The 20,903-nt window shown below is 33.8% G+C and overlaps 1 long non-coding RNA gene across 2 annotated transcripts in view; it reads right to left on the reverse strand.

Moving 5' to 3' along the window:
* Window positions 1-464: 464 nt before the first annotated feature.
* Window positions 465-20,903, reverse strand: part of LOC126955666 (uncharacterized) — a 43,314-nt gene continuing 22,875 nt past the window's right edge. Inside the window, exons 4-5 of one of the 2 annotated variants that reach the window (XR_007726030.1) lie at window positions 15,682-15,743; window positions 465-1,162 (exon numbers count right to left, since the gene is read on the reverse strand). This is a non-coding gene — a long non-coding RNA (uncharacterized LOC126955666). The remainder of the gene's footprint in view (window positions 1,163-15,681; window positions 15,744-20,903) is intronic. The other variant, XR_007726032.1, reaches the window with a different exon arrangement.

Genomic DNA, 20,903 nt, shown 5'->3' on the forward strand with positions numbered 1-20,903 from the left:
TAAAATAATCTCTCTCTCTCTCTCTGTATTTGTTCTGTGTCTCTGGAGAAGCCTGACTGATATACCTGCCATGTAGCCCTTTCCACATCATTGCAATTTGTTTCTCCAAAGACAGCAGAAGAGTAAGCCTTACCCAGTGGGCTAAATTTGAGTTTTATACTGTTTGACATAGTCCTGGCAAATTCATCCCATTACCATTGTCATATTTGACTGGCTAGAAGCAAGTCATAGTTCTACTAATACTCAAGTGGAGAGGATCACCAGCTCTGAACTGATACTAATTCTCTAAAACTCAAAATATCACTGTGGTTCACCATTGAGTAGGGGCTTGCAGTGGTCATCCTCAGAATTGAAGACAGGCTCACATTCCATACCTAACTTGATTTTCCCATTAGTTAAGCAGAAAATCCGAAAGAATGAAAATTTATGGAACGCTGAATGAACTGTTTCTGCTTTAGTAGTGAGGCCTAACATGTGATGTGGGGAAAGTCTCTTCGGGCTCACTTAAGTTGGATTGCTAAATGGGCCATGTAACCCTAGGTATAGTCTCAGATTGCCCATCAGCTTGATGTGAAAACTAACATTCAAGACTATGAGGCTAGACCTCTTTTCTTGTGTCTTTATATTTAATAAATCCATACCACCAAAGGATAAGTACATAGCCAGGTTAAATTCAGCTTCTTGCCAATCAATTACATATTCCTCCTCATTTCTAGAGAATCAATTTAAGAGGCTGCAGTGAGACCGTAGAGTACAGGAAAAATTCACATTCCTTATGGATACACGAGGAGGCAGTACATTTTCTCTATCTCTAATCTTAAATAAAAATATTAAAAATAGTATATTCCTTTTTCTGTTTTTCATAGGTTACATCATTGTTTTCACATCTTTCTTCTTCTCTCTTCTTCGAAGTTTGGTGGACAAATAAAGTATGCATACATTTGTCTACTCAAGGCATTTACTATAACTGAGAATTTCTTCAGCTTCCTGGTGAACCCTTCAGATCAGCCTGCTCCAGTGCTTCAAACTGAGATCTTCAGTGTTGGTTTCACTGCGTATGATAGGTATTTGTTGATTTCTGAAGTTCTTCAGATAAAGAGGATACAAATCTAAGAAGAAAGTCTTTCAAACACAGAGCAGGCTTCTGGATAGTTTCACTATACTGAAGAGACAAAAATCATAGTTAAAGATCTGTTAATGAAGAGAAGTAAAATTAAACACCTGATGTTTTCAATTGAAATCCTGGGTAGATACATTCTAGTAGGAAGAATAAAAAAAAAGGTAAATAGAATCTTACAAAAACTGCAAAGCACAATCTAGGTAGCTCAATCCCTAACTAGATTGTAATGATCTTTCTGCCTTATATGCTTGTTGAACATACTCTGAAGGAAAATAATGTGATTCAAACCATCTACATTTTTTTTTCTGCAAAAATCTCTTACATCTTTATCAACAATTGCCAAGTATTTAAAGAAACAACATATAAATATAAAATATGGAAAATAAAAATAAATGAAAACATGCTTTAAAAATTAATGTAGCTCCACAGATAAATTCAATTTTGGAAGTATAAAACACAGAGTTTTAAATAATGGTGATTAATAGGTTCAAGAAAATACATGATCAGATAACAAATTAACAAATGTTATCAGAGTACCCGAATTGAAAAATAAAATAATTTTGAAAATTCTAGAACTAAACACCAACCAAAGACATGACTAACATGCCTGTGGTAGGGAGGAAATAAAAAAGATTCTTTTTGCTGCAGCAAAGGACAACATAATAAAAAAAGAAGTCTAAAGCTTCTCAATAGAAGAAGGTTCTTAGTTTATAGGATTTTTAGTTTTAGCAAGTATTAGGCAGAATTTATATACTAACAAATTTGTTGGTGAAGTCAGTGGACTTATCTTTAAAATAGTTGAGTGAATGCTGAATTACTGTTAATTCAAGTTTTCTGTAGTCTATTTTTACAAATATGGTTCTGAACAACGTGGTGTAAAAGGAGCTGGTACTCAGTCTATGATGTATGTCATAATTTGGTTTGGTATAGTTAATCTATTTTGAGACTCTTACTAAAGTCCATTTTGCCAATTATAATTTCTGGTTTAATTTCCAGTGTAGACCAAAAGTGAAAAAAATGCCAGAAGAGCAGGAAAAATAATTAAAATGAAATGATGATGTTATGAAATGATAACACTAAAGGTCTTCATGACTTACAGGTTTATGGCTCCACCACCAGGATAGCAAAGTCAAGAGTAAAATCAGAAAGATCACCATTAGTTTTTAGTATGCTAATTTGGATGTTATGAATTATATAATATTCAAGTGTTAATCTTAAGTAAGCATCGTATTCCTTTTATATAATGTAAAATTTGAAATACATAAAATATAAAAATTAATTAAATGTGAATTTCTTATTTTAGAGAACTGGCAGTTTTCTGTACTTAGTTTTTCAATAAATAATTTTTTGGCATATTATACAATGATTCTCAGTAGATCAATGTGAATTTGAATGCTTAAAAATTGATTTTCAACTTGTTTTATACCTACCTCTTTATCAATAAAACATGAAATAACAATGTTTATGTAAACACTGGCAAAAATAAAATGATCTAGATATGACAGATTTTTCAGTCTTCTTAGATGTTTTAAATAATTTCTAAATTTTGTTTACTCGATTATAAAGTGTCCTATGGGGTTTTGATAATGATGTAAATCTGTAAGACTAAGGGGCATGCTGAGTTATTAAATTAGCCTCTAAATTAAACTTTGAGTATATCTTAGTTTGACTTTGGCACAACATAAGTTTATTAAGCTCAGAAGTACCTTCAAGTACTTTAAAATGTTATAAAATGTATTTTAGAATAGCCAAAAACTTTCTACATAGAATGCTTACTGCCCACCCGCCCGCCATTTTTTAAGAAGGTGGAAATCAGTATCCACTTATGAAGTTAGCCTGACTTGTTATCTACATAAATAAGAAGCAGTTTCTCTATAATTTGTGTGATTAATAATTTTGCAGGGTTCATAATTCATGTATAATCCTATTTAACTAAGGCTATGAACAGTATACATGTCATGACTGTACAATCCACTCTCTTCTATATGATCTTCTTTACTGTTTTAAGTATCTATTCTTCTTTCACCTCTTGAATTTCTGCTTTATTTTCCTGCATCATTTATTACACATATTGAAAAACTTACTCTATTTTAATATCCTTTTAAGAGATAGTGAACTACTCTTTACCGATTGTGCAATATATGGAACCATGTGCAGGGGTCATGGATAGAAGATACGGGACAAGTTATTTGTTTTGAGGACCATGGGAAGTAGTTGTACATAAAGACTAGGGCTCTCAAGCTTTTGCCACATGCTCAGAAAGCAGAATACAAACAAGTGCAAATATACAAGGTGAAAACCACACTCATGATTGCCTGAAGCATCCAGAAGGAGTGTGTGAAGAGTTAGCAACATTTGATTTAAAAAAATATATATTGAAGAAATTTGAAGGGAAACTGGATTTTAAAAGAGACAGAAGAATATCAAGTGTGCAAAATTCACATGCACAATGGTGTCTAGCACTGTCTCACAAATGCCATCTGTTTGTTGAATTAGTTGCAGGTGGGAATGAGCAAGTGATACATAGTCAAAATCAGTCAAGTGAGTCTGCTGGGAGCAGGGAGTCTATAAGGGGAAGGACAAAAATTGAGAGATAAGGTTAAAATAATTTTGGAAAAATTCCAAAATGTTAGAGCTGCGTGCCTTCTGTGTTATAAAGAGTCGGATTTGGAATATGATGAAAAGAGTGTATGAAGTAGATGATTCAAAAGCAATAAACATTCCTGTGATGATCTGTATTGAAAATGTTGTCATTATGATGGAGAAATTCTATGAAACTAGATAGTTGCAACTTGATTTTATAGTTGCATTAAAAATATTTGCATAAGTAGTAGGTTGGCTTGAAGGAAAAAAGGGTTGTATTAAAAATATTTCCAATTGTAAGCTGTCATTATTAAGAATAAGCACAAAGTTATCTTTAAAACAAAGCATGACTACCAATAGTAATACGAATCCAACAATAGTAATATGTGTGCACCCACAATGTATATGGTAATACTAAAGATTCTAATATTATAGGAGGATAATATTTATGTAGCTTTACTAATGCTTCTGTATTGTATTTAAGTGCTAAAATAATTATACAAGGACTTCATGAACTGTAGTGATTAAACTCAGGCCCATACACAGGTTGTCCATTCATAGCTTGCTATGCCTGTGAAAGATAAAGGTTTGGAATAAAATGGTAGTTGTGGAAACAAATAGACAGAGTTCAGAGAACATAAATAGTTTTATTGGACAAAAACTAACACATGATAGGGTGCTGATGTAGGGTGGAGTATGTAATGAAACAATGAAGGGTGGGCGACCAGTTTATGTTTGGGATTCTGGATGGATTCTGGTGCAGTCACTGAGGTAGAATGTATATGCAGTTATGTTTGTAGAGGAAGTATTGAAAAGAATATTGAGTTTTGACTTTCCTTTGGGCTACTTTCTATCGTAAAGTAAGAAGCAATGTTGTTTTTATAGTACAGTTAACAATGATGAGACCTTGTGCACAAAGATCTAAATCAGGAAGAAGAATTGTGGGTTTGGGAAGTCACTGCAAATTGATTGTACACGAGATCATTCAAAGAGAGAACGCAGTGAGAGTAGATAAAATGACTCAACGACTAAAAATATAAATGTAGAGGTTTACAGATAAATCGAAGATTTAACGAGATATCTGACAGAAGGCATATCTAATGATTCTGCTGTTGTTTTCCAGCTTGCAGAATAATATCATACTATCTAATCAATATTTCACCATATTGACTCTTTGGATTTTAAGGTGAATGTGATACAGAATGCTTCATCCAGATTATAGTTTCATAAGCCAACCTTGACTTATTACATATTTATTGAACACCATTATATTTTTAGGACTTTTTCTGGGATTTGTGGATACATTGCTACATACAATAAATGCAGTTTTTGCTCTTATGGAGTTCAGTAAGTAAATAATAAACAAACATATAAAATAATGTTAGGGAGTGATAAGCACTCTAAAGGAAAATAAAGCAGGATGAGTAGGAGCAGAATAAGGGTGAAAAAGGTATTATTTCATGGTAATGATGTGAAAGGCACCTTTGAATGTGTGCTGTTTGAACAAAATCCTGAATATTTGGAGAGAGAAAATATGCCAGTATTGGAGAGAGAACTGTGTAGAAAACAGGAAGAGCATGTGAAAATTTCTTGAGATGGAAATGTGCTCAGCATGCTTGAGAAGCCGGAAAAATGGTGTTGTGTTTGGATTACCTTGTTCATTGGTGGAAAATGTAAGCTTTTACAGATGAAGAAGAGAATTTTAGATTCACATAAGAACTATGACGAAAACCAGTGGAGAAGCTGGGATAGGAGAATGACAGCGTTGGATTCGTATTTTTAAGGAAATATCCAGCCTACCAGATGGAAAAGTGCTTTCACTCCGTGGCAGTGCAAGAGCAAGGTGAACAGTGACTGTTACACAGGGAAATGATGGGGTCAAAGTTTAGTCTCAGAATGTATTATGAAGTTGAATGTATTAGTTTTCTATTATTGTCCTACAAATTACAAGTTTAGGGACTTAATGCAAATCTATAATATCACAGTATTTTTTTTTTAAATTTAAGTCAGAAGTTGGATATGAGTCTCACTGGACTACAGTCATAATGTCAGAAGAAGTGAGTTCTTGATTGGAGTCTCTAGGAAAGAATTCTCTTCCAGGCTCAAGCAGGTTATTGACAGAATTCGGTTCCATATGGTTGCAGAACTGAGGTCCTGGTTTTCTTGCTGTCTGTGTGCCAGGGGTTGTTCTCAGCTTCTCAAGTCCACCTGCATTCCTTGGCTTCTAGCCCCTTTGTTTGCAAAGCCAGCAAAGACAAATCAAGTCCTTCACATGACTTCTGGCTTATGCCTCTCTTTTGCCACCTCTCTTTCTCTGATGGTTTTGTCTTCTTCCTCTGAATTTAAGGGCCCACGTGTTTACATTGGACCTACATGGATAATCTGGGATAACCTCCCTATTTTAAGGTCAGCTGACTACCAACTTTAATCCTGTTTACCACACCTGTTTTGCTATATAAATGTTACATTTACAGTGGTAAAAAGAAAGGGCAAAATTCATAGGAACCAAAATATCCTGTCTGCTACATTTGATCAACTTGACAAGTGATTGCTGATATTTCAATACTTTTACATATGTAAAACATTTGTTTATATTAATAAGAAAAAAATAGAATCATAGCTCACATATGTAAAATTCCTTCATAAACATTTAACAGCCATATGAAATTTGTTTTCCCTCATAAATACTTTTTGTCTGTATGGAAGAAATACAAAGTTTTCTCATTCAAAGTGTATCTATTTTTTTCCAAATAGCATATGTAATATTCTCTCAATTCTTCCCTGACCAACATAAAATAAACTTCCCTCCCACCTGCTGCATCACTTATCTCCTCAGAAAATTTACATATTTACTAACATTTTGCTTCTCTATCCATAAATAAGCATCTTACTGCCAAGTAATTGATGAGTCACTTTCTGTATTTCTCAGCCCCTTGCATATGGATGGGTCATGTGATGAGTTATTACCAATGAGATGTGAGATGTGTGAAATGGGACACGTTAATGTTAAGGCATTTAAGATGTGAATGTGTTTTCATCTTATTCTCTTTTCTCCTTCTCTGAAAATTGCATGACATTGGTAAAAGTGCCAGCAAATGTAAGCATTCTGATTCCCCAAATCATCTTATGGAGGAAAAGTAACCACTGGCTAGAAATATTAGAAATAAATAAAATTCCACCGATATTTTCTTTATTGTAGTTGCTAGTGCTACACTAACCAATATATAAATTTTTAATTTGAAAAAAATTATATGAATAAAAGTAATATCTAAATCAATTGGCAGTGGCTAGGTAATTAGCTGGGTAGTAGGCAACAGGGAAATAACTGGTCCAGGCTGGGAAGATGTAAACCTTTTGACTCCATTACTTTGGAAGGCAAAACCCATCCTTACTGAGTCTATATTTCTAAGGAAAGTGATTGGAAAGAACCAGCATGTTACTGTGCATTGTTAGCTCTTCACTATGTCTAGCAAGTTATTACATGGAATAGATTGACTCAGACAACAATGTTCCACTTTGCTAGATAAAACTGAAAGGAAATAGAGTGCAGATTTTGAGGTCTCAGGTGGACCACTTTGTATAAAATTGCAGGAAATAATACTGGAATCGTTTTAAGTCATAAGATCCAATAAAATGTACCACTTAAGAAAAGAAATCCAGTAGTGAGGCAAAGATCACATTAAGGTGTAATCTTTCTATGTGAAGCCCTACTGTTTAATACACCTGCCGTTTGAGAAAGAGAGGATTATGAAGAAAAGAAGGTAAATAAGTAAGTATATAAATTAATAAGATGTGAATATTTTGTCTGGGAAAGAATTACAGGTAGTTGCTGACACATGAAATAGACTTTCTCTTTTGCCAGTCTTTTGTCATGATTTTTGAATACAGTGTTTTGTAAGATTTATGCAAATCATGAAAGCATCTTTTATAGTAAATTCCTCTAGAATTAAAGTATAGTTTCCTACTTAAATATCACATGCTGGCTGGTGCTGTGGCTCATGCCTATAATCCCAGCACTTTGAGAGGCCAAGGTGGGTGGATCACCTGAAGTCAGGAGTTCGAGACCAGTCTGACCAACATGGAGAAACTCCGTCTCTAATAAAAATGCAAAATTAGTCAGACATGGTGGCGCATGCCTGTAATCCCAGCCTGAACAACATGGCAAAACCTTGTCTGTACTTAGAAAAATACAAAAATTAGCCAGATGTGGTGGTGGACACCTGTCATATCAGCTACTCAGGAGGTTGAGGCAGGAGAATTGCTTGAATCTGGGAGGCGGAGGTTGCAGTGAGCCAAGATCACGCCATTGCACTCCAGCCTGGGCAACAAGAGCGAAACTCCATTTCAAAAAAAAAAAAAAAAAAAAATTCACATGCTATGACAAAAATATAAAATTATTTCCATTTTATTCACAGTCACTTCCCAATCAACTGAAAATTATTTGCCTTTTAGGAGCTCTTGACTGAGAGGCCCTGAAAACTTCCCACTACGTTTTGACGAAATTCTAAGAACTACAGTATTTGGAGTGTTTAATATTATTATCAGTAGGATGGAATGACAAATTCAGTAATCTGTCCTCTTATAGCTGACCCAATTTTATTGTACTCTATGACAATACTTAAAACAAGTCTACCAAAAGGTAACTTGTGTGATACAAAAATGAATTGAAGAAATACGTTTATAAAACCTAACAATAACTTACTGAAAATAGCATGCATAAATTTGTAACACCTCAAATACACACATTAGACAATTTTGTGTCATTTTGAACTATGTGACAGAACTTCTAATCATAAGAAAATCGTGTACCAAAAAGGGCAGTATTCTTTTCTATTTTATTTTACCTGCCCCCAAACTCAGATTCATGGTTAAAATTAATGTGAAACTGAAACTGTCACTGGGAAAAGCACTCTCAGTAATATAATCAGCAGAAAATGATGAAAACACAATCACAAAATATATAGCCAGAGGAAAAAGATGCGACGAAGCTGACAAGCTAATGGAATCCAACATAACTCTTCTCTGTGAGCTGCTTACTTCCAGACAGATAAAAACCACGGAGCAACAATGTTACCACCTCCCTTGAGCAATATCATTGTCTTGTGAGTAACAAGAATGACAGACATTGACTATGTTTCTAGATATGTGAGGCTGTAAAGTCCTTTATGTATTTTGAAAGACACAGAGGTAAAACTGACAGTATAAGAGACCTATATATTTCAAGTGTAGGGCAAAGGTAGACAAGCTTGAGAATATATTTGCCCACACACTTTCAAGGATAAAAGTGAGTAAAATCAAATGAAACAAATAACATGATAAATTACTGGAGAATAAATTATTTAAAAATCTCTTTTTCCTTGGCTTTGTGCTCAAGCTTCCAGGATCATAAACATGATCTAAAACATAGACAATGCTAGATGATTAAAGAATAATTTGCCTGTGGTGACATAAGGATATATAATTAATTGTACTTATGAAGAATTAGTAAACCACATTCCATATATTCACTATTTTCTCGAGTAAAATTGCTATTTTAATGTGCTAATACAGGACAACTACAAAAATAGAGGTACCAAGAATCAGAATATAAATTTTAAAAACTAGAAAACGATAAATATTTCTTGAATTTTATACTTATGTTTCACTAGAAATAAAATTCAAAAACATGTTTGAATGTTTTGTAAAAGCTTTTAAAATTAGATTTAATTGCAACTACTTATCGATAAATTTGCATCACCATCTTAAAAATAATAAAATTTATTTTATAAAATAAAAGCTTACAGTAACAATATCAGGGGGTTGTGTGCTTGTGTGTGTGTTATTTTAATCAGGATGAACCTACATGTAACATTATGAAGTGTATTGACATATTAAAAAATTAATTGAACTGTTGATTTTATAGTTGAATTAATTAAAGGTGTTTTCATTATGTATAAAAGAGATTAAGATTCATCTGCCAAGGAAGGTAGGATTTTATCTCCTTGGCCTTCACCTCATGTTACATATGTGAATATGTTACCTGCCATGCAAAAAAGACTTTGAAGATGGAATTAAGTATGCTACTGTACTTCTTGCCTATAAAACTGTAAAATTATAAAGGTATGTTTTTGAAAACCTTTAAATTTGTAGTAGTTTTTTATAGCAGCAATATAAAACTAAAACATCCATACTCATATGCATGCATATGTGTATACATACATATGATCCTATAAATATGATCTTAATTCAGGAACATAGTAAATGGTGTCTTGGAGGACTAAAGGAGATAATTCCTCTTCAGTCATTTCTCTCAGGGAGTACACTGCATATTAGTACGTGATTTAATTTAAATATTTTAGCGTACCTGCAGTTTCATTGTTCCTTAGAGGTAACTGTCTTCAAATCTTTTGATGCTCATTTTGCTCTGGAGATGGTATCTCTGCATTATTCATGTCTGCCTGCATCTATTTGCCCTATGAGAATTTCAAAAGCTCTAATTTTATGTGTGTGTTTGAGTGTGTGTATTTTAATTCTTTTTTTTTAACTCTGGAGATTTTTTTCGTAACAAAATGAATTAAACCATTTTATAGGCCTTTCCACTTAGAGTGACTACCAACTAAATTTATGAAGTATGAATTCAAGTTGAATTGTAAGTGTGTTCTTAGTAACATTGAGAATGTTCACTGACATCATATTATACACATAGAAGTAGTGAAGCAATGGTCAGAATAAGAAAATGACAATTTTAAAATAAGGGGTCATGGCTGAACTACCAAAATACTCGGCAGCTATAGCAAATGGGGACTGCTTAGCAGAGGATTCACATAGGTAGAGTTTCAGAAAGTTTGCCAAAATATAATTATTAGTAAAATTTTAAAAATATTATTTGAAAATATTAGGTTGGTGCAGAAGTAATTATAGCTTTAGCCATTACCTTTAATGGCAAAAGTTAATAAGTGGCTTTATTAACTCCATAATACATTTGAAAGTGCTATTATAGTTTCTTTTTCTCTGTTTTTGAGTGCATATATGAGGAGAATAACGTAAGTGTATTGATGAATTGTATTGAGAAGTTATATGATTTAATACTTTGAATGAATTATATTATTTAATTTTACAACATTTTGTGAGGTGTTTCCCCTATCCCCTATTTTCCACATAAGACTTGAGAAACAGGGATATTAACAATTCACTCAATCCTAGCTAAAAGGCTGAGAAGTAACGATGTTAAGAACTCAAAATGAAATAGTTAATAATTGACAGATTCAAGTTCTGAATTCAGCGCTTATAAATGTCAAACAAGTTGTTAAAAACAGCATACAATGTAAGACTTTTTGAAAAAAGAGGGTCAAGTTTGTGGAGTATGATGTTTTTAACATAATTATGCAACATTACTAAAGTGAAAAATATACCATATCTCAGGATGAATATGACAGAAATATATAAGTACAAGTAGTCTCCAAATAATCTTTCATAAACTATAAATATGATAAATTCACAATTTAGAAAAAAGTATGAAGACAATTAAAAATTATAATGAAATTATATGAGCAATAATATAAAAATGTATATTCAATATATTTAAATATATTTTCTGAATGATTACTATGTACCAGATATTTTACTAAGAATTTACACAAACTCATTGAATTTTAATAGGTTCATTCCAGGTGTATCAAACAGCTTTTCTTTCTCCAGAGAACTAAGGGATGGGGAAAACGAAACAGACAGGTTGATACAGAGAGAATATTCAATAAAGGCAATGCTGCCGTGACAATGGAAGTCACATAATAATCAATTCATATGAAGCCAGTTATAATCATTTTATATATATATATTTCATATATATCATATATATAATATAATATATATATATTTCATATATATCATATATATGTCATATATATAACATATATCATATACATCTAGTGTAATTCTTATTTAAAATAACTTTCCTACTCATACAGTTTTGGCTTCTTTTGGTAACTGTGATTTCCAGCATCACTAAAAAATGTTTGGTTTCCCAGAGAAGTTCTCTCATTTTAAATTTGTGCTAACATATGATCCAAAGCTTGAGTCTTTACTCTCTCTTAATTTAATACTTTATATTCTCCTATGTAGGCAGTCAGGTGTAGTGGTGGCTCACTCTTCCTTTTTTTCCTTTTTATTTGTATATGTGTGTTTGGGATGGGTTGAGATAAGAGGAATACAGGGATACATTTGGATACAATATGAAAAACTTGTAAAATTGCTGACATCTTAAAGAAAATTTAAATTGTGCTACTGTAGATTGCTGAGACAGCTCAGTCGGAGAGACATTAACCCAGTGGTGCTAGAGGAATTAAAGACACACATACAAAAATATTGAGTGTGGAGTAGGAAATCAGGGGACTCATAGCCTTGAGAGCTAAGAGCCCCCAAAAGAGATTTACCTACATATTTATTGACAGCAAGCCAGTGTTAAGCATTGTTTCTATAGATTATAGATTAACTCAAAGTATTCCTTATGGGAAACAAAGGGATGGGCTGAAACAAAGGGATGGGCTCTGACTAGTTTTCCGCAGCAGGAGCATGTCCTTAAGGCACAGATTGTTCATGTTATTGTTTGTGGTTCAGAAACTCCTTTAAGTGATTTTCCGCCCTGGGTGCACCAGGTGTTCCTTGCCCTCATTCCAGTAAACCCACAACCTTCAGCCTGGGCATCATGGCCATCACAAACATATCACACTGCTGCAGAGATTTTGTTTATGGCCAGTTTTAGGGTCAGTTTATAGCAAGATTTGGAGGCCTGTTCCCAACAGTAGGTGGTGCATTATAAATACTTCATTGGTATGTGGACGGTTCTGGGTTGAAAATTCTTTTCTTTAAGAATGTTGAATATTGGCCCCCACTCTCTTCTGACTTGGAGAGTTTCTGCCCAGAGATCTGCTGTTAGTCTGATGGGCTTCCCTTTGTGTGTAACCCAACCTTTCTCTCTGGCTGCCCTTAACATTTTTTCCTTTATTTCAACTTTGGCGAATCTGACAATTATGTGTCTTGGAGTTGCTCTTCTCGAGGAGTATCTTTGTGGCGTTCTCTGTATTTCCTGAATTTGAAAGTTGGCCTGCCTTACTAGGTTGGGGAAGTTCTCCTGGATGATATCCTGCAGAGTGTTTTCAAACTTGGTTCCATTTTCCCTGACACTTTCAGGCACACCAATCAGATGTAGATTTGGTCTTTTCATATAATCCCATATTTCTTGGAGGCTTTGTTCATTTCTTTTTACTCTTTTTTCTCTACACTTCTCACTTCATTTCATTCATTTGATCTTCAATCACTGATACTCTGTCTTCCAGTTGATCGAGTCAGTTACTGAAATTTGTGCATTTGTCACATAGTTCTCGTGTTATGGTTTTAATCTCTATCAGTTCTTTTAAGGTCTTTTCTGCATTGATTATTCTAGTTATCCATTCATCCATTCTTTTTTCAAGGATTTTAGTTTCTTTGTACCGGTTACGTAGTTCCTCCTTTAGCTCTGAGAAGTTTGATAGACTGAAGCATTCTTCTGTCAGCTCGTCAAAGTCATTCTCCATCCAGCTTTGTTCTGTTGCTGGCGATGAGCTGCGTTCCTTTGGAGGAGGAGATGCGCTCTGATTTTTTGAATTTCCAGCTTTTCTGTATTGCTTTTTCCCCATGTTTGTGGTTTTATCTGCCTTTGGTCTTTGATGATGCTGACGTATTGATGGAGTTTTGGTGCGGGTGTCCTTTCTGTTTGTTAGTTTTCCTTCTAACAGTCAGGACCCTCAGCTGTAGGTCTGTTGGAGTTTGCTTGAGGTCCACTCCAGACCCTGTTTGCCTGGGTATCAGCAGCGGAGGCTGCAGAAGATAGAATATTGCTGAACAGTGAGTGTTGTTGTCTGATTCTTGCTCTGGAAGCTTCAGCTCAGGTGTGTACCCCACAGTGTGAAGTGTGAGGTGTCAGTCTGCACTTAGTGGGGGATGTTTCCCAGTTAGGCTACTCAGGGGTCAGGAACCCACTTGAGCAGGCAGTCTGTCCATTCTTAGATCTCAACCTCAGTGCTGGGAGATCCACTGCTCTCTTCAAAGCTGTCAGACAGGGGCATTTATCTCTACCGAGGTTTCTACTGCTTTTTGTTTAGCTATGCCCTGTCCCCAGAGGAGTAGTCTACAGAGGCAGGCCAGCCTCCTTGAACTGTGGTGGGCTCCACCCAATTTGAGCTTCCTGGCAGCTTTATCTACTTAAGCCTCAGCAATGGTGGGCGCCCCTCCCCCAGCCTCACTGCCACCTTGCATATTTTCAAACATTATCTTTCTGGTCAAGAGTTCCCTAAAATAGGAAAGTCACACAAAAAAGACCACGGAATAGAAAATTCTTGATAGTGGAGATTACTAATGATAAAATGATCAAATAATGTAAACAGTAAGGGATGTGTGTGTGTATGTGTACTTTTGATTCTCAATGTGAATAGCTAATTCCAAATTTCAAATTAACTTGTCACTGCAATTCAGTTTAAGCCAAATAAAATTAAAATGAAATAATTTAGGATAATAATTTTAAAAATTGATTTGGAAGCTAAAAATCTTTTTATGCTAATGCATATGTATAAGCTCAGAAAAGTCAGAATTTATTGCACTTTAAACTGATATCTTACAATTTTGTGACTAATTCTAGGAAACTTATCTACAGTGTTTCCCACTAAAGTTAGAAAAGATAAGAACTGCTTAAAATGCTGAAAGGATTACTTTTCCAAGTATATACCAATCTTTTAACAGCAGACTAGTGAACATTGAAAAGATATCCCTCACAGATTCCAAGACATACATGTATATGCTGGAATACACACACACACACACACACACACACACACACACACACACACACACACACGTATATATAAAAATATCACAGACACATGTATTTATTCCAAAAAGAGTAGTAAACCAGAAGAAATATGCTTACAATTAATGTTGCCTAGAAAATACAACTCTGAATACAAAATGTTATGTCCGTTATCTTGGCTCTGTTATTTTGTTTTTTTCTTAACTCATCTCCTTTGCCACTACTGTGATAGAGTATGTTCATACTCAGAACTAGAGCTTTTCACATTTTGCTGTTCAGAGGCTATTTAATTTTAATTGCTCCCTGAGCATAGGCCAATTCAGGATGGCAAGAGCTGAGCAAGAATCCGTCACAGATTCTTTGAAGTTCGGAGAGCTGCTATTCACATTGCCTCAGGCTTCCATTCCCACATTTGTGTGAAAATGTAAGCAGAGGAGCACCTCTGTCTACATGCCCAATGTTACTATAGCTGAAAATATCTTGTGCAGATTGAAGATTTTCGTGTCTCTCTCCATAAAGTTTCAAAGAAGGATATTAAACAAATGCTGTTTTGCTATATGCATTTAAAATTGCCTTAAAATACATGATCGTGATTGACTATCAGTGCTTGAATTAATTAAGCTAAAACAAAGACACACATTTAATCTTTTATATTAATGTTTGAGTTTGAGAGGTGGGGCTTTGTAGAACAATAAGTCATTACCATACTGGAGAATGAAATCATTAACTCTACTTTGTAATTTAACACATTTAGTATATGCAAAATATACTGAATAGCACTGATCTTTATAAAAGGCATAATAATTTCTTAAAGCATTTAATTTCTTGTTTTCTTGTCTAAATCAACGAGAAAATCATAAGTACATTTTCCACTTGCTTAAATGTATATATGTCTACTGTTTTTATCATGTATTTGTGGAAGATGGAAGTTGAAAATAAATAAATCCCACCTAGTCCAAATTAGCATTATAAATAATAACAAAAAATTATTTTCAAAATTAATTTTTAAATAATTCAAAAGGCCAGGAGACATGTAAAAGGAAAATTATTTGAGAGACACTGTTCATTGAGTATTTAATTTTAAGTGATCATTATCAGATGAGAGAAGCACATTCAAAATTTGAAAACAAATATTCTTAAAGGATGACAAGAAGCTTACCAGAGTTTCACTGGAGACTTGCCTTTCTAACATCAAAATGGATTCTGTGCATTCATTTCCATCTAAAAGAAAAACTGGTAAAAATAAACCACTAATATGTATATAAATTAATAAAAAAGTATGGTTCACTGAAATTGGAAGTTCATTTTATTTCTAAATTTATATATTTGAAAAATTTTGTTTGACCCTATATTAGTATCTTCCAAGAGCCCTATTTATTACATTTTAGCAGAAGGGCATCAGTGCGTTATTATTTTTTTTTTTTTATCATTTTTCTTAAGTAGCATTTTCCCAGGTTATTGTTGAAATATTTTATTTAGGTCCATCTAGGACATGTTATTCCTCTTCCAGATTGTATTTCAATTGGGTATTCCATTCAGCTGCTATTTTTAATAAATCAACAGAGAATCTACTTGTACAATGTACCTTGTAATGGTTTGTGTTTATCTTCCTGGTTACTCATCTCTGTTCCTAGGTACATCATTGAAATGAACCACCTCAGTTCACATCCTTGCATCGTGGTGTTTTTGGGCACATGTGAACTAAGAAAGAAGAATCTTCCTCTCTAAACTGAGCAATTCAATTTTAAAAATGCTATGTTTATCTGTTTTGATTTTGAAGGTGTTTGGGGTTTTGATTTTTGTAATGTGTTGTTGTAAGTTATGGCATAACTAGAAATAAAATCACAATTTGTCTGATTCTACCTGGTAGCTTTCTGATAATATAGGAAAGATTTCTTCTTTCCATATTCTTTTCTTATCTGCTGATGGTGTTTATATTCAATCCTTGATTATGTGACCCATCTCTTACACCACTAAATTGAAGAAAGAGTATTGTCACTCTTCCCTTATTACTCATTCTTTACTTTGTTTGTCTATTAAAAGCAGCAGCGGATTCAACATAGATATAAGAGAAACAATAAAATTGCTAGGTAACATATAGAAGAAAAAAAAAGGCCCTAAAGAAACAACCAGACTCCATCTCTGCATACAGTAATGGGAGAATCATGTTTCATTGGTTTTATTTCTGAGAGGTGGACAGGCATGTAAAATAAGTTAAAAGAAAGAATTGTATATTCAAACAACATTATGGTGTGACAGAATGAATTAGGCTTTGAAGCATACTTTTGCTCCCTTTTCTTTCCTTCTAATCAATCTTCCGTCTCTGACTTCTGGTAGTCATGCATGAGAAGAAGGGGTAGCCCAAGATTGCATTAATAAGAGGGAGTCTTTTTTTTTTTTTTAAGAAAACAAAGGAGGTGGAGGACAATGTTGATCAGAGAATAAAATGATAATAGACATACCAAAAAGATAATAGAAGCACAACTTGTCTATATAAGAGGTAACTATCAGAATGGATATAGCCTGGTACCCAAGCCAAGCAGTCACAAATGAAATTGTAGAAAGAAAATAGAATAATATCCATGATGTAGTTTTAGCAAGACATTTGACAGTGATACTCAGCTGATATCTAGGTTAAAATTGGTAACATTGTCCAAGATTATTTATATTCTGGTACTATTCCAAACTGCATTTCAGATTAAATCCATACCGTGTACCAAGACAGATTTGGGTCCAGACAAATACCTTATTTACAAATCAAATAAGGTACAATTCAAGGGACTAGACTGTTTCTACCATGAGCAGGTCAGTTCTGTCTTTGGGATATTACCACAAAGGTAATATCAAAGGTAATAGTTCTGGGATACCAAACTTAAGGTTCTGGGATACGTGTGCAGAACGTGCAGGTTTGTTTCATAGGTATATATGCACCATGGTGGTTTGCCGCACCTATCAACCCATCATTTAGGTTTTAAGTCCTACATACATTAGGTATTTGTCCTAATGCTCTCCTTCCCCTTTCCCCCTACCCACTGACAGTCCCTGGGGTGTGATATTCCCTTCCCTGTGTCCATATGTTCCCATTGTTCAACTCCCCACTCACAAGTGAGAACATGCATTGTTTTTTTTGTTGTTGTTGTGGTTCCTGTGTTAGTTTGCTGAAATTATGACTTTCAGCTGTATCCATGTTCCTGCAAAGCACATGAACTCATTCCTTTTTATGGCTGCATAGTATTCCATGGTATATATGTGCCACATTTTCTTTATCCATTCTATCATTGATGGTCATAAAAGAATATTTGGATACATTATGAGACATCACATGTAATACATGGAAATACTATTTTCAAAGTTTAATGAAATTCTATTCAGAATCACAATAAATTGTCAAGGAATATTAAAATTTAAATGGAAGAATGAATGCAAAAACTAGTCATGACACTTTTGAAAAATAAATGGAAAAGAATAATTTTTTTACTGGTATCAAAATGTACAGGATTATGGAGTTACAATAATGCAAGCACTGGATGTGAGCTAATGTAACACTTTTGGAAAGTATTAGCATTGTCTTGTGAAACTGAAGATACGTAGATTCTGGAAATTTCATTCCTGGGTATATTATCTACAAAACTGTTGTGAATTTTGCCGAAGAGACATGCATGCCATTAATTGAATAGTTTTTTAATAAATAGTTTTAGTTTTAAAAACAGTTTTAAAACAATTTTGAATAGTTTTAACATAGTTTTGAATTGTTTTAAAAAAGAGACACAAATCAATTGTTAATCGAGTGGAGAGGGAGTAAATAAATTGTGACCTGTTTACACAGTGAAGTTTTATTGAGTCTCATAAAAAGGTGAATACAAAGACATACATGAATCTGGGAAACAAAAAGCTGAATGAAAAATAATTTTAGCAGACTACATACGTTTGACACTATTTTTTAAAAGTCTTAGACAATATATTTAAAATCGTACACATAGAAGGTAATCCAGTTAAAAAAATTCAAAGGGATAAATAACTTAAAATTCAAAGTATATATAGAGGGATATAAAGTTTGGAAAAGGATCCAGGTAAATTTCACAATGTTTGATTACGTTTTTGCTCATTTTATTATTGTGATTCATGGCTTATTTCCGTGTAATATATATTATTTTATATGTATCAAATGTTATAATGAAAAAATGCAATTGTAAATAAGGCTGCATTGCAAAAAAAGCAAATCTAAATATGCGCAAATTAAAAATATCAAAGTCTCCTCACAGGAGGAAATGATGATGAACAAAGCCAATGAGCATGTTGTGTGCTAAAAATCTGCTCTATGGTATTACTAAAAGAGGGATACAAAAGTCCAAACAGATGCGGTGAGAAAAAGGTTATGACAAAGAGAATAGACAAGATTTCTTGCAATCATCTAAAGAAAAATTCAGAAGAAGAGGAAGAGAAAATGGTGAAATCTATTGAAATAAAAGTAACAATAAAGATAACCATTTATTAGATTATTAGAATGTTTTAAACATTATTATATTATATAATAATATCTCTCAGACTGTTTAGGAATAGTGATAAAATTTTAGAAACAAAATTTTACAACACAAGTCAAAAATCTGTGAATTTATTAAAAAGAAAAATAAGATATGACCCAGCCATCCCATTACTGGGTATATACCCAAAGGATTATAAATTATGCTGCTATAAAGACACATGCACACGTATGTTTATTGCAGCACTATTCACAATAGCAAAGACTTGGAATCAACCCAAATGTCCATCAGTGACAGATTGGATTAAGAAAATGTGGCACATATACACCATGGAATACTATGCAGCCATCAAAAAGGATGAGTTTGCGTCCTTTGTAGGGACATGGATGCAGCTGGAAACCATCATTCTTAGCAAACTATCACAAGAACAGAAAACCAAACACCGCATGTTCTCACTCATAGGTGGGAACTGAACAATAAGATCACTTGGACTCAGGAAGGGGAACATCACACACAGGGGCCTATCATGGGGAGGGGGGAGGGGAGAGGGATTGCATTGGGAGTTATACCTGATGTAAATGATGAGTTGATGGGTGCAGCACACCAACATGGCACATGTATACATATGTAACAAACCTGCACGTTATGCACATGTACCCTACAACTTCAAGTATAATAATAATAAATAAATTAAAAAAAAAAAAAAAAAAAAATAAGGTTGTCTAAAATGTATGGATAATTAGATTAGCACCAGATTTGTGTGTGTGCATTAATCACTAGTGGTAAGAGATAAGTCAAGTTCCTGGAAACACTCTTTTTTAAAGTGAATTGTAACTGAAGTGTGAAATAAGTCATACATTCAATTCAAAAGGCAAAATACATTTTCTTCCAGGCAAAAATTCAGAAGTTTACGATGGTCTCTGAAAGAATTCATAGCTGTGGTGTAACAAATTAAAAAAATTTATCCAAGAAAGGGAAATGTGTGGAATATTTTGTAATAATGTTTTTACACCAGAACATGCTTTTGTTTATATATAATACTGAATTTTGATTATTATACAACATGCATTATAACTATTTATGTTTTCCAGGTGACCTCAAAATATTATATTAGATATAAAATTCATTTCTTAAATTAATTCTTTTTTTTTTTTTTCTCGGACGGAGTTTCACTCTTGTTGCCCTGGCTGGAGTACAATGGCACAATCTCAGCTCATTGCAACCTCCGCCTCCTGAGTTCAAGCAGTTCTGTCTCAGCCTCCCGAGTAGCTGAGATAACGGGCACATGCCACCATGCCCGGATAATTTTTGTGTTTTTAGTAGAAACAGGGTTTCATTATATTGGTCAGGCTTAATAAGTAAAGTATCAAAAGAAATTTCTATTTTCTGATGAATGGTATCTACTAGAAACCTGGAGAAAATATTTAGTTAAGGAAAAAGGGTAGAAATATCTCCGCTAAATGCAATAAAAAGTCAAAGTCTTAGCCAAGGGAAAAAAAAAAATCATGTAATTTTTTTCAGTGTTTTCATCATTTTCATGATGTCAGTTTTGAAGATGATATAATTATTTACCTTAAATATCTTAGCAATGATATGTAAAAGATACATTTTGGTAGAAAATAGAAGAGGATTGGTACAGCTTGGATATGTTTCCCCCACACTCATGTTGGAATATAATCTCCAATGTGGGAAATGGGAACTGGTTAAAGGCGATTGATTTATGGGGGTGAATTTATCATAGATGGCTTAGTCCTATCCCCTTGGTGCTATCCTCACAATAGTGAGTGAGTTGTCAAGAGAGCTAGTTTTTTCAATAGTGAGTGAGTTGTCAAGAGAGCTAGTTTTTTCAAAGTGTGCGATTCCCCTTCTCCCTCTCTCTCTTGCTCCCACTCCCACCATT

This window comes from Macaca thibetana, chromosome 5, assembly GCF_024542745.1.
Source record: "Macaca thibetana thibetana isolate TM-01 chromosome 5, ASM2454274v1, whole genome shotgun sequence".
NCBI lineage: Eukaryota > Metazoa > Chordata > Mammalia > Primates > Cercopithecidae > Macaca > Macaca thibetana.